General features: G+C 44.5%; 2 long non-coding RNA genes across 2 annotated transcripts; both read right to left on the bottom strand.

Moving 5' to 3' along the window:
* Positions 1-348: 348 nt before the first annotated feature.
* On the bottom strand, positions 349-1,206 carry LOC115409009 (uncharacterized). Its single transcript, XR_003933869.1, has 3 exons — positions 1,127-1,206; positions 974-1,039; positions 349-878 (listed from the first exon to the last, which is right to left on the bottom strand). It is a non-coding gene; the product is annotated as an uncharacterized LOC115409009 (long non-coding RNA).
* A 125-nt stretch (positions 1,207-1,331) lies between these two features.
* On the bottom strand, positions 1,332-13,319 carry LOC115409008 (uncharacterized). The gene is made up of 7 exons (XR_003933868.1): positions 12,678-13,319; positions 12,509-12,556; positions 12,270-12,422; positions 12,117-12,185; positions 1,613-1,681; positions 1,467-1,532; positions 1,332-1,376 (listed from the first exon to the last, which is right to left on the bottom strand). It is a non-coding gene; the product is annotated as an uncharacterized LOC115409008 (long non-coding RNA).

Here is a 13,319-nt window from a genome sequence, read left to right as displayed (position 1 = left end):
CAAAATTCTTGATGCTGAAGCATCATTTTGCAAATCTGAATTGGAGCAAGATGGTTCTGAGTGGGGTAGACTGGGAGGAGGAGGAGGAGGAGGTGGAGGAGGAGGAGGGGGAGGAGGAGGAGGAGGGGGAGGAGGAGGAGGGGGAGGAGGAGGAGGAGGTGGAGGAGGAGGAGGAGGAGGGGGAGGAGGAGGAGGAGGAGGTGGAGGAGGAGGAGGAAGGGGAGGAGGAGGAGGAGGAGGAGGAGGGGGAGGAGGAGGAGGGGGAGGTGGAGGAGGAGGAGGAAGGGGAGGAGGAGGAGGAGGAGGAGGAAGGGGAGGAGGTGGAGGAGGAGGAGGAGGAAGGGGAGGAGGGGGAGGGGGAGGAGGAGGAGGAGGAGGTGGAGGAGGGGGAGGGGGAGGAGGAGGAGGTTCATGACTGACACTGGGGTATGATGCTGACGAATCGGAATGGTAACCAGACCCAGATTGAAATGCACTCGGTGATAAATTCACATCGTTTATTATGAATGATTCAGGATCTCGAACCAGGCACTCTAACAGAAAGTTTAAGTCTAAAATGCGCGCCATGGGGTTTTAATTTTTCTGAAATCACACTGCTCGGGGATTTTCAATCATTTATTTTTGAATGTCGTGCTTTACTGCTTCAGGATGTTTTCTTTCTTTTTTTTAACAGGACAAGGCTTGCTCTAAGCGCTCATCCATGAGCCGTTGCAGATCACCGTACTGAAGATATGCTATCCCACCGCGCATGAAGCTCCAGTTCAGAACGTCGGCAGCAACTGCTTTGGCCTTCCGAAGCGCCGTGTCGAAAGCAGCATTTCTAACGATGCCGAGAAGAGTCCGGTCTTCTCCCAACTCCGTATCTCGAACAAAAAAATCTAAAAAGAGGATAGAGGAAAAGTCACGTATAGGATATATATATATTCCCCAATTATGTACAGAACAGTTAGTGAGAACAAAATAAAGTACTTACCATTCACATAGTGGATGTCCGCACCATCCTGTGGTGGTGGTGGTGGTGGTGGTACCTCAGCCGGGCCTTTAAATGAAAAGAAAAAAAAATTGAATACATACATACATGTTATAAATATAAAGTTTTTCTCCACATCTCAGTCGTAAAACCTACCCCTCAGATCATCGTCAGTCTCGCTGTCATGTCCAGGATCAGCCTCAGGCTCAGACACAGTTTCGGGGTCGTGATCAGCGATTGGTGGAGATGGTGTTCTTGGAACGAGAGCTGAAAAAATAAACAGATAAATAAATTAATCAAAGGATCATTTAAGACTGAGTAAATAAATAAACAAGGAATATAGAAAGAATAAAATACATGCCTCTGAGCTCCTGGATTGTAGTAGGAGGCTCGGTCTGCGTAGGCCCTTAAAATACAGGAATAATTTAAGAAAAGGTTACACACATGCATGGCATTATTATTTTATCCCACCATCAATATTTAAAAAAAATCTTACCAGTGAGATCAACCACCTCGCTTGTATTGACAGCGGTTTCTACTCGACCAGGTGCGAACAGGAGATCTTTAATATGAAGACGATCGTCAGAAGTTTTATTTTTTATTTTAAACAAACTTAATAAACTTTAAAAAAAAAAGACTTACCGGAAGTACGGAGGTTGTTGAGGTCTCCCGAGACTTGAGTGTGATCAATGTCGTCGAAACGGCTCAGAGCTAGGAGACATCAAATAATTACTTTAAATTAAAGCCGCAAGCGGCATTGGTCGGGACCGAGCCTCCCCGCCAGCCCGCGACTGAGACGTCCAACCCCTATCATGGTAGTTATTAGCATGTCCCATCCACTAACATGTAGGTGTTAGCATCTCCCATCCACTAACATGGAGTAGTTAGCATCTCCCATCCAGTGACATGGAGTAGTTAGCATCTCCCATCCACTAACATGGAGTAGTTAGCATCTCCCATCCACTAACATGGAGTAGTTAGCATCTCCCATCCACTAACATGGAGTAGTTAGCATGTCCCATCCACTAACATGGAGTAGCTAGCATCTCCCATCCACTAACATGGAGTAGTTAGCATCCCCCATCCACTGACATGGAGTTGCTAGCATCTCCCATCCACTAACATGGAGTAGTTAGCATCTCCCATCCACTAACATGGAGTAGTTAGCATCCCCCATCCACTAACATGGAGTAGCTAGCATCTCCCATCCACTAACATGGAGTAGTTAGCATCTCCCATCCACTAACATGGAGTAGTTAGCATCTCCCATCCACTAACATGGAGTAGTTAGCATCTCCCATCCACTAACATAGAGTAGTTTGCATCTCCCATCCACTAACATGGAGTAGCTAGCATCTCCCATCCACTAACATGGAGCTGTTAGCATCTCCCATCCACTAACATGGAGTAGCTAGCATCTTCCATCCACTAACATGGAGTCGTTAGCATGTCCCATCCACTAACATGGAGTAGTTAGCATCTCCCATCCACTAACATGGAGTATTTAGCATCTCCCATCCACTAACATGGAGCTGTTAGCATTTCCCTTCCACTAACATGGAGTAGTTAGCATATCCCATCCACTAACATGGAGTCGTTAGCATGTCCCATCCACTAACATGGAGTTGTTAGCATCTTCCATCCACTAACATGGAGTAGTTAGCATCTGCCATCCACTAACATGGAGTAGTTAGCATCTCCCATCCATTAACAAGGAGTAGTTAGCTGTAGCCATCTGCTTTTGAGAGTCACTGAATGAAGGCACTGTGTGTCACAGTTTGATTGACAGCTGCTGTCAGCTGTGTAACTGCACCGCATGGCCATATATGGTCATTTCAGTTAGAGTGGAGAGAGGAGAAAATAAAAGTCTTTTTTGGGGAAACAACTGGTCCTTGTTCCTTTGGTGTTTGGCATAACTGAACAAAAAATATCTCGTTTGATAGGAAAATTTGTTGTCTTTCAGTTGGTGAGGCTTTCAGAGCAGTCAGACTTTTAGTTTGGACCCCAAAGGCCTCAGCTTGGGAGAAGCGCGAGATTTTTCCCCATCCGGCTCCATTATAACTGAGAGCAAAAAAAATGCAGAGCGCACACCAACTTATACCTGTGAAAACGTACATAAATCATGAAATTTTCCCCACTTATGTTGCATCATCTTGTTCGGAAGAATCTTTTGAGACTTTACGTGTGCTCGGTTTGTTGATAGGAGTCACGGGTTAGTCGCAGTCGCCACTTGTTCGAGGTGCTGAAAAAAGGTGACTTTTTTCCTTTTTTCCCCATTATAATGGATGAGGGCCGGAGCAAGGCAGGATTTCAGACTTCCAACTTTGAACGCTAATAAAATCCACACCGTTAGACTTTTGACAAAGTTGTTCACAACTTTTGTAGAGAAATGTGTCCTCTTTCACGTCGTGTGACTCTTATGTCTGTACGACAAACGGTCTCGGAGGAGATAATTTTTTCGTGAGGAGTGATTTTGAGCAAAATTTTACTTTGAAAGGGAAATAGCGGACTTCCTGTTGGATTTAGGTCAGGGGTGTCAGCGCGTGAAATGTAGATCTCGATGAGACGAACGTGTCAACGCTGGTTTGATCTCTCTGCGACATTCCTGCGGGCCGTGGCGCCTATTTTACTGTTTCTAGGTGGCGCTAGAGAGCAGATGGGGTCAATTTTTCCATTTTATCAAATTTTTCGCCGGTCATGATGTGCGTGCCAAATTTGGTGAGTTTTCGTGCATGTTTAGGGGGTCAAATTTGCGTTTACTTGGTAGGTCAGTATAATAATTAAAGCCGCAAGCGGCATTGGTCGGGACCGAGCCTCCCCGCCGGCCAGCGACTGAGACGTCCACCCACTAACATGAAGCTTTTAGAATCTGTCGTCCATTAACACAGAGTTGTTAGCATGTCCCATCCACTAACATGCAGTTGTGAGCTTCTGTCATCCACTAACATGGAGTTGTGAGCATCTGTCATCCACTAACATGGAGTAGTTAGCATCTCCCATCCACTAACATTGAGTAGTTAGCATCTCCCATCCACTAACATGGAGTTGTTAGCATCTCCCATCCACTAACATGGAGTAGTTAGCATCTCCCATCCACTAACATGGAGTAGTTAGCATCTCCCATCCACTAACATGGAGTAGTTAGCATCTCCCATCCACTAACATGGAGTAGTTAGCATGTCCCATCCACTAACATGGAGTAGTTAGCATCTCCCATCCACTAACATGGAGTAGTTAGCATCTCCCATCCACTAACATGGAGTAGTTAGCATCTCCCATCCACTAACATGGAGCTGTTAGCATCTCCCATCCACTAACATGGAGTAGTTAGCATCTCCCATCCACTAACATGGAACTGTTAGCATCTCCCATCCACTAACATGGAGTAGTTAGCATCTCCCATCCACTAACATGGAGTAGTTAGCATCTTCCATCCATTAACATGGAGTAGTTAGCATCTCCCATCCTCTAACATGGAGTAGTTAGCATGTCCCATCCACTAACATGGAGTAGTTAGCACCTCCCATCCACTAACAAGGAGTAGTTAGCTTTTGCCATGTGCTTTCCAGAATCACTGAATGAAGTCATTGAGTGTCAGAGTTTGATTGACAGCTGCTGTCAGCTGTGTACTGCAATGCATGCCCATATATGGTAATGTGAGTTAGAGTGGAGGGAGGAGAAAATAAAAGTCTTTTTTGGGGAAACAACTGCTCCTTGTTCCTTTGCTGTTTGGCATAACTCAACAAAAAATATCACGTTTGATAGGAAAATTTGTTGTCTTTCAGTTGGTGAGGCTTTCAGAGCAGTCAGACTTTTCGTTTGGACCTCAGAGGCCTCAGTTTTTGAGAAGCGCGTGATTTTTCCCCATCCGTCTCCATTATAACTGACAGGGAAAAAAATGCAGAGCGCACACCAACTTATACCTGTGAAAACGTACATAAATCATAACATTTTCCCCACTTATGTTACATCATCTTGTTCGGGAGAATCTGGTGAGACTTTACGTGTGCTCGGTTTGTTGATAGGAGTCACGGTTTAGTCGCAGTCGCCACTTGTTCGAGGTGCTGATAAAAGGCGACTTTTTTTCTTTTTTCCCCATTATAACGGATGAGGGCCGGAGAAAGGCAGGATTTCAGACTTCCAACTTTGAACGTTAATAAAATCCACACCGTTAGACTTTTGACAAAGTTGTTCACAACTTTTGTAGAGAAATTTGTCCTCTTTCACGTCGCGTGACTCTTATGTCTGTACGACAAACGGTCTCGGAGGAGATAATTTTTTCGTGAGGAGTGATTTTGATCAAAATTTTACTTTGAAAGGGAAATAGCGGACTTCCTGGTGGATTTAGGTCAGGGGTGTCAGCACGTGAAATGTAGATCTCGATGAGACGAACGCGTCAACGTAGGTTTGATCTCTCTGCGACATTCCTGCGGGCCGTGGCGCCTATTTTACTGTTTCTAGGTGGCGCTAGAGAGCAGATGGGGTCAATTTTTCCATTTTATAAAATTTTTCGCCGGTCATGATGTGCGTGCCAAATTTGGTGAGTTTTCGTGCATGTTTAGGGGGTCAAATTTGCGTTTACTTGGTAGGTCAGTATAATAATGAAGAAGAAGAACGAGAACGAGAAACACACGAATAACAATAGAGACCTTGCCCTACGGGCAAGGTGGCCTGCGGCCACCTTGCCCTCCGGGGCTCGGTCCCTAATTAAAGCCGCAAGCGGCATTGGTCGGGACCGAGCCTCCCCGCCGGCCAGCAACTGAGACGTCCACCCACAAGCATGAAGCTGTTAGCATCTGTCTTCCATTAACACAGAGTTGTTAGCTTGTCCCATCCACTAACATGCAGCTGTTAGCTTCTCCCATCCACTAACTTACATCTGTTAGCATCTGTCATCCACTAACTTAGAGTTGTTAGCATGTCCCATACACTAACATGGAGTTGTTAGCATGTCCCATCCACTAACATGTAGCTGTTAGAATCACTTATCCACTACCGTGGAGTTGTTAGCATGTCCCATTCACTAACATGGAGCTGTAAGCATCTGTCATCCACTAACATGGAGCTGTTAGCATCTCCCATCCACGAACATTGAGTAATCAGCATCTCCCATCCACTAAGATGGAGTAGTTAGCATCTGTCATCCACTAAGATGGAGTTGTTAGCATGTCCCATCCACTAACATTGAGTAGTTAGCGTCTGCCATCCACTTACATGGAGTTGTTAGCATCTCCCATCCACTAACATGGAGTCGTTAGCATCTCCCATCCACTAACATGGAGCTGTTAGCATCTCCCATCCACTAACATGGAGTAGTTAGCATCTCCCATCCACTAACATGGAGTAGTTAGCATCTCCCTGCCTCTAACATGGAGTAGTTAGCGTCTCCCATCCACTAACATTGAGTTGTTAGCATGTTCCATCCATTAACATGGAGCTCGTGGCATCAGTCATCCACTAACATGGAGTTGTTAGCTTCTCCCATCCACTAACATGGAGCTGTTAGCATCTCCCATCCACTAACATGGAGCTGTTAGATTCTCCCATCCACGAACATTGAGTAATCAGCATCTCCCATCCACTAACATGGAGTAGTTAGCATCTGTCATCCACTAAGATGGAGTTGTTAGCATGTCCCATCCACTAACATTGAGTAGTTAGCGTCTGCCATCCACTTACATGGAGTTGTTAGCATCTCCCATCCACTAACATGGAGTCGTTAGCATCTCCCATCCACTAACATGGAGCTGTTAGCATCTCCCATCCACTAACATGGAGTAGTTAGCATCTCCCATCCACTAACATGGAGTAGTTAGCATCTTCCATCCACTAACATGGAGTAGTTAGCATGTCCCATCCACTAACATGGAGTAGTTAGCGTCTCCCATCCACTAACATTGAGTTGTTAGCATGTTCCATCCATTAACATGGAGCTGGTGGCATCAGTCATCCACTAACATGGAGTTGTTAGCTTCTCCCAGCTGCTTTTGACAGTCACTGAATGAAGGCAATCAGTGGCAGAGTTTGATTGACAGCTGCTGTCAGCTGTGTAACTGCACTGTATGCCCATATATGGTCATTTCAGTTAGAGTGGAGAGAGGAGAAAATAAAAGTCTTTTTTGGGGAAACAACTGGTCCTTGTTCCTTTGCTGTTTGGCATAACTGAACAAAAGATATCACGTTTGATAGGAAAATTTGTTGTCTTTCAGTTGGTGAGGCTTTCAGAGCAGTCAGACGTTTAGTTTGGACCGCAGAGGCCTCAGTTTGTGAGAAGCGCGAGATTTTTCCCCATCCGGCTCCATTATAACTGAGAACAACAAAAATGCAGAGCGCACACCTTTTCTTACCTGTGAAAACATACATATAACATGATATTTTCCCCACTTATGTTACATCATCTTGTTCGGGAGAACCTGCTGGAACGTTCCATGTGCTCGGTTTGTTGATAGGAGTCACGGTTTAGCCGCAGTCGCCACTTGTTCGAGGTGCTGAAAAAAGGCGACTTTTTTCCTTTTTTCCCCATTATAACGGATGAGGGCCGGACCAAGGCAGGATTTCAGACTTCCAACTTTGAACGCTAATAAAATCCACACCGCTTGACTTTTGACAAAGTTGTTCACAACTTTTGTAGAGAAATTTGTCCTCTTTCACGTCGCGTGACTCTTATGTTTGTACCACAAACTGTCTCGGAGGAGATAATTTTTTCGTGAGGAGTGATTTTGAGCAAAATTTTACTTTGAAAGGGAAATAGCGGACTTCCTGTTGGATTTAGGTCAGGGGTGTCAGCGCGTGAAATGTAGATCTTGATGAGACGAACGCATGAGTGTTGGTTTGATCTCTCTACGACATTCCTGCGGGCCGTAGCGACTGTTTTAGACGTTTTTTGGGATCTAGGTGGCGCTAGAGAGCTGATGGTTTTCGTTTTTGTATTTTATAAAATTTTTCGCCGGTCACGATGTGCGTGCCAAATTTGGTGAGTTTTCGTGCATGTTTAGGGGGTCAAATTCGCGTTTATTTGGGCGTTAGTATAATAATTAAAGCCGCAAGCGGCATTGGTCGGGACCGAGCCTCCCCGCCGGCCAGCGACTGAGACGTCCACCCACTAACATGAAGCTGTTAGAATCTGTCTTCCATTAACACAGAGTTGTTAGCATGTTCCATCCACTAACATGGAATTGTTAGCATCTCCCATCCACTAACATGGAGTAGTTAGCGTCTGCCATCCATTAACATGTAGCTGTTAGCATCTGTCATCCACTAACATGGAGTAGTTAGCATCTTCCATCCACTAACATGGAGTAGTTATCATCTCCCTTCCACTAACATGGAGTAGTTAGCATGTCCCATCCACTAACATGGAGTAGTTAGCATCTCCCATCCACTAACATGGAGTAGTTAGCATCCCCCATCCACTAACATGGAGTAGTTAGCATTCCCCATCCACTAACATGGAGTAGTTAGCATCTGCCATCCACTAACATGGAGTAGTTAGCATCTCCCATCCACTAACATGGAGTAGTTAGCATCTCCCATCCACTAACATGGAATATTTAGCATCTCCCATCCACTAACATGGAGTAGCTAGCGTCTCCCATCCACTAACATGGAGTAGTTAGCATCTCCCATTCACTAACATGGAGCTGGTGGCATCAGTCATCCACTAACATGGAGTTGTTAGCATGTTCCATCCACTAACATGGAGTTGTTAGCATGTTCCATCCACTAACATGGAGTTGTTAGCATGTTCCATCCACTAACATGGAGTTGTTAGCATGTTCCATCCACTAACATGGAGTAGTTAGCATGTCCCATCCACTAACATGGAGTAGTTAGCATCTCCCATCCACTAACATTGAGTAGTTAGCATCTCCCATCCACTAACAAGGAGTAGTTGGCTTTTGCCATCTGCTTTTGAGAGTCACTGAATGAAGGCAATCAGTGGCAGAGTTTGATTGACAGCTGCTGTCAGCTGTGTAACTGCACTGGATGCCCATATATGGTAATTTCAGTTAGAGTGGAGACAGGAGAAAATCAAAGCTTCTGTTTGGGAAACAACTGCTCCTTGTTCCTTTGGTGTTTGGCAAAACTGAACAAAAAATATCACGTTTGATAGGAAAATTTGTTTTCTTTCAGTTGGTGAGGCTTTCAGAGAAGTCAGACGTTTAGTTTGGACCGCAGAGGCCTCAGTTTGTGAGAAGCGCGAGATTTTTCCCCATCCGGCTCCATTATAACTGAGAACAAAAAAAATGCAGAGCGCACACCTTTTCTTATCTGTGAAAACATACATATAACATGATATTTTCCCCACTTATGTTACATCATCTTGTTCGGGAGAACCTGCTGGAACTTTACGTGTGCTCGGTTTGTTGATAGGAGTCACCATTTAGCCGCACTCGCCACTTGTTCGAGGTGCTGAAAAAAGGCGACTTTTTTCCTTTTTTCCCCATTATAACGGATGAGGGCCGGAGCAAGGCAGGATTTCAGACTTCCAACTTTGTACGCTAATAAAATCCACACCGTTAGACTTTTGACAAAGTTGTTCACAACTTTTGTAGAGAAATTTGTCCTCTTTCACGTCGCGTGACTCTTATGTCTGTACGACAAACGGTATCGGAGGAGATAATTTTTTCGTGAGGAGTGATTTTGATCAAAATTTTACTTTGAAAGGGAAATAGCAGACTTCCTGTTGGATTTAGGTCAGGGGTGTCAGCGCGTGAATTCTAGATCTCGGTGAGACGAATGCGTCAACGTTGGTTTGATCTCTCTGCGACATTCCTCCGGGCCGTGGCGACAATTTGACTGTTTCTAGGTGGCGCTAGAGAGCAGATGAGGTTAATTTTTCCATTTCATGAAATTTTTCGCCGGTCACGATGTGTGTGCCAAATTTGGTGAGTTTTCGTGCATGTTTAGGGGGTAAAATTCGCGTTTATTTGGGCGTAAGTATAATAATAGAGGAGGAGGAGAACGAGAACGACAAACGAACGAAGAACAATAGAGACCTTGCCCTACGGGCATGGTGGCCTGCGGCCACCATGCCCTCCGGGGCTCGGTCCCTAATTAAAGCCGCAAGCGGCATTGGTCGGGACCGAGCCTCCCCGCCGGCCAGCGACTGAGACGTACACCCACTAACATGAAGTTGTTAGAATCTGACTTCCATTAACACAGAGTTGTTAGCATGTCCCATCCACTAACATGCAGTTGTTAGCTTCTGTCATCCACTAACATGGAGTTGTGAGCATCTATCATCCACTAACATGGAGTTGTTAGCATCTCCCATCCACTGACATGGAGTAGTTAGCAACGGTCATCCACTAACATGGAGTAGTTAGCATCTCCCATCCATTAACATGGAGTAGTTAGCATGTCCCATCCACTAACATGGAGTAGTTAGCATCACCCATCCACTAACAAGGAGGAGTTAGCATCTCCCATCCACTAACATGGAGCTGTTAGCATCTCCCATCCACTAACATGGAGTAGTTAGCATGTCTCATCCACTAACATGGAGTTCTTAGCATTTCCCACCCACTAACATGGAGCTCTTAGCATCTGTCTTCCACTAAGTAGCATGTCCCATCCACTAACATGGAGTAGTTAGCATGTCCCATCCACTAACATGGAGTTGTTAGCATCTCCCATCCACTAACATGGAGTAGTTAGCGTCTCCCATCCACTAACATTGAGTTGTTAGCATGTTCCATCCATTAACATGGAGCTGGTGGCATCAGTCATCCACTAACATGGAGTTGTTAGCTTCTCCCAGCTGCTTTTGACAGTCACTGAATGAAGGCAATCAGTGGCAGAGTTTGATTGACAGCTGCTGTCAGCTGTGTAACTGCACTGTATGCCCATATATGGCCATTTCAGTTAGAGTGGAGAGAGGAGAAAATAAAAGTCTTTTTTGGGGAAACAACTGGTCCTTGTTCCTTTGCTGTTTGGCAAAACTGAACAAAAAATATCACGTTTGATAGGAAAATTTGTTGTCTTTCAGTTGGTGAGTCTTTCAGAGCAGTCAGACGTTTAGTTTGGACCGTAGAGGCCTCAGTTTGTGAGAAGCGCGAGATTTTTCCCCATCCGGCTCCATTATAACTGAGAACAAAAAAAATGCAGAGCGCACACCTTTTCTTACCTGTGTAAACGTACATATTTCATAATATTTTCCCCACTTATGTTACATCATCTTGTTCGGGAGAACCTGCTGGAACTTTCCATGTGCTCGGTTTGTTGATAGGAGTTACGGTTTAGCCGCAGTCGCCACTTGTTTGAGGTGCTGAAAAAAGGCGACTTTTTTCCTTTTTTCCCCATTATAACGGATGAGGGCCGGAGCAAGGCAGGATTTCAGACTTCCAACTTTGTACGCTAATAAAATCCACACCGTCAGACTTTTGACAAAGTTGTTCACAACTTTTGTAGAGAAATTTGTCCGCTTTCACGTCGTGTGACTCTTATGTCTGTGCGACAAACGGTCTCGGAGGAGATAATTTTTTCGTGAGGAGTGATTTTGATCAAAATTTTACTTTGAAAGGGAAGTAGCGGACTTCCTGTTAGATTTAGGTCAGGCGTGTGAGCGCGTGAAATGTAGATCTTGATGAGACGAACGCGTCAACGTTGGTTTGATCTCTCTACGACATTCCTGCGGGCCGTAGCGTCTGTTTTAGACGTTTTTCGGGATCTAGGTGGCGCTAGAGAGCAGATGCTGTTTTTTTTTTCATTTTATCGAATTTTTCGCCGTTCCGGATGTGTGTGCCAAATTTGGTGAGTTTTCGTGCATGTTTAGGGGGTCAAATTGGCGTTTATTTGGGCGTTAGTATAATAATAGAGGAGAACGAGAACGACAAACGAACGAAAAACAATAGAGACCTTGCCCTACGGGCAAGGTGGCCTGCGGCCACCTTGCCCTCCGGGGCTCGGTCCCTAATAATATAGAAGAACGAGAACGACAAACGAACGAAAAACAATAGAGACCTTGCCCTACGGGCATGGTGGCCTGCGGCCACCATGCCCTCCGGGGCTCGGTCCCTAATAATAGTGAAGAAACGAACGAATAACAATAGAGACCTTGCCCTCCGGGGCTCGGTCCCTAAAAATATATATATATATATACTCATATGTACAACCAGGTATGAATCAGATCAGGTAAACCTACCCCGGGAAAAGCGAGCTCTTACTGCAGAACCAGAAGTCCCTGGAGTGTCTTCTGGATTTGGAGGAAAAACTGGAAATTTAAATAAAACAGAGATAGTGAGACCTCCATAATGTCTTGAGATCTCTGAAGATTTAAAAACAAAAAAAAAATTACCCCTGGTACGGAGAGAGGATAACTCTTGTAGAGAATCCGTGATAATTGACCTATTTCTTGTCAGATTCTGACGGCCTGTGTTTGAAGGTCCTGGGACTTCACTGGCTGTCGAGGTCAGATTTCGAGTCTGATTATCGAGCCTGTCCAGCTCATCTGTCAATCGTAAAAACAAAACAAACCTCATTAGATCCCATAGACGATTATTCTCAATTAAATACAGGATTGATTTAACAATTTACCAAAATCATCCCGGGTCAGGTTAAAGTCTTCTTCTTCTTCTTCTTCAACTTAAAAAAAAAAAAAAAAAAAAAAAAAACTTAGTTAAACAGGGGTAAAAACTTGTTTAAAAAAAAGAAGTCCATTTTTGTCTGATCAAATAACATGAGATTTAAAAACCATGGTACTTACATCGAGAATGGGTCGTCGGCCCTGTGGATGATGATGATTCACCGAAGAAATTAGTCTTGTCTAGAAAAATATATTAAAATGCACTTTGTTTTCTCGCTCTCACACTTTTTCAAAGAGAAAATAATTTTCCAGTCCATTCGTCCTACCGGCCATCTTGTGGTGTTATTGACGGGGTGTTTGGTTTTTTTCTCAAGCAGTGATCTTCTTCTTCTTCTCTCTCCTTCCTCGCTCTGCCTGTTGCAAGCTGAAGTGACTGACTGTCACTTATATCCGTGCTAGCTAGCTATTTTGCATTTGTTTTTTTGGTGGTTTTTATGACTGTTGATCCTTCCAATAAGATCACAGGATCGGCATGAGGTGTTGGAGAGAGGTTGGGTCTTTGAGGAAGTGAATATTCTTTCTGAGGGGGAAGTGTGAGGGTGTGAAGAGAAGCCCAAAGATTCTTGTACGAATTAAAATTAGACCGGATTTACTCTTTGTGAGAAACTGATTACGGATCAAACAATACAAGATAGAAGAAAGATAGACTTATTGTCTGTCCATGGTGGTGATAGAAATTCTTCTTTGATAGGATCCACCTATAAAATATAATTACACAAACATGCTAAGACGCATGCTCACGGGTAAAGAGATGTTGAGAGA

The sequence above is a fragment of the Salarias fasciatus genome, chromosome 22 (assembly GCF_902148845.1).
Source record: "Salarias fasciatus chromosome 22, fSalaFa1.1, whole genome shotgun sequence".
NCBI lineage: Eukaryota > Metazoa > Chordata > Actinopteri > Blenniiformes > Blenniidae > Salarias > Salarias fasciatus.
This window is presented reverse-complemented; position numbering and strand designations above follow the sequence as displayed.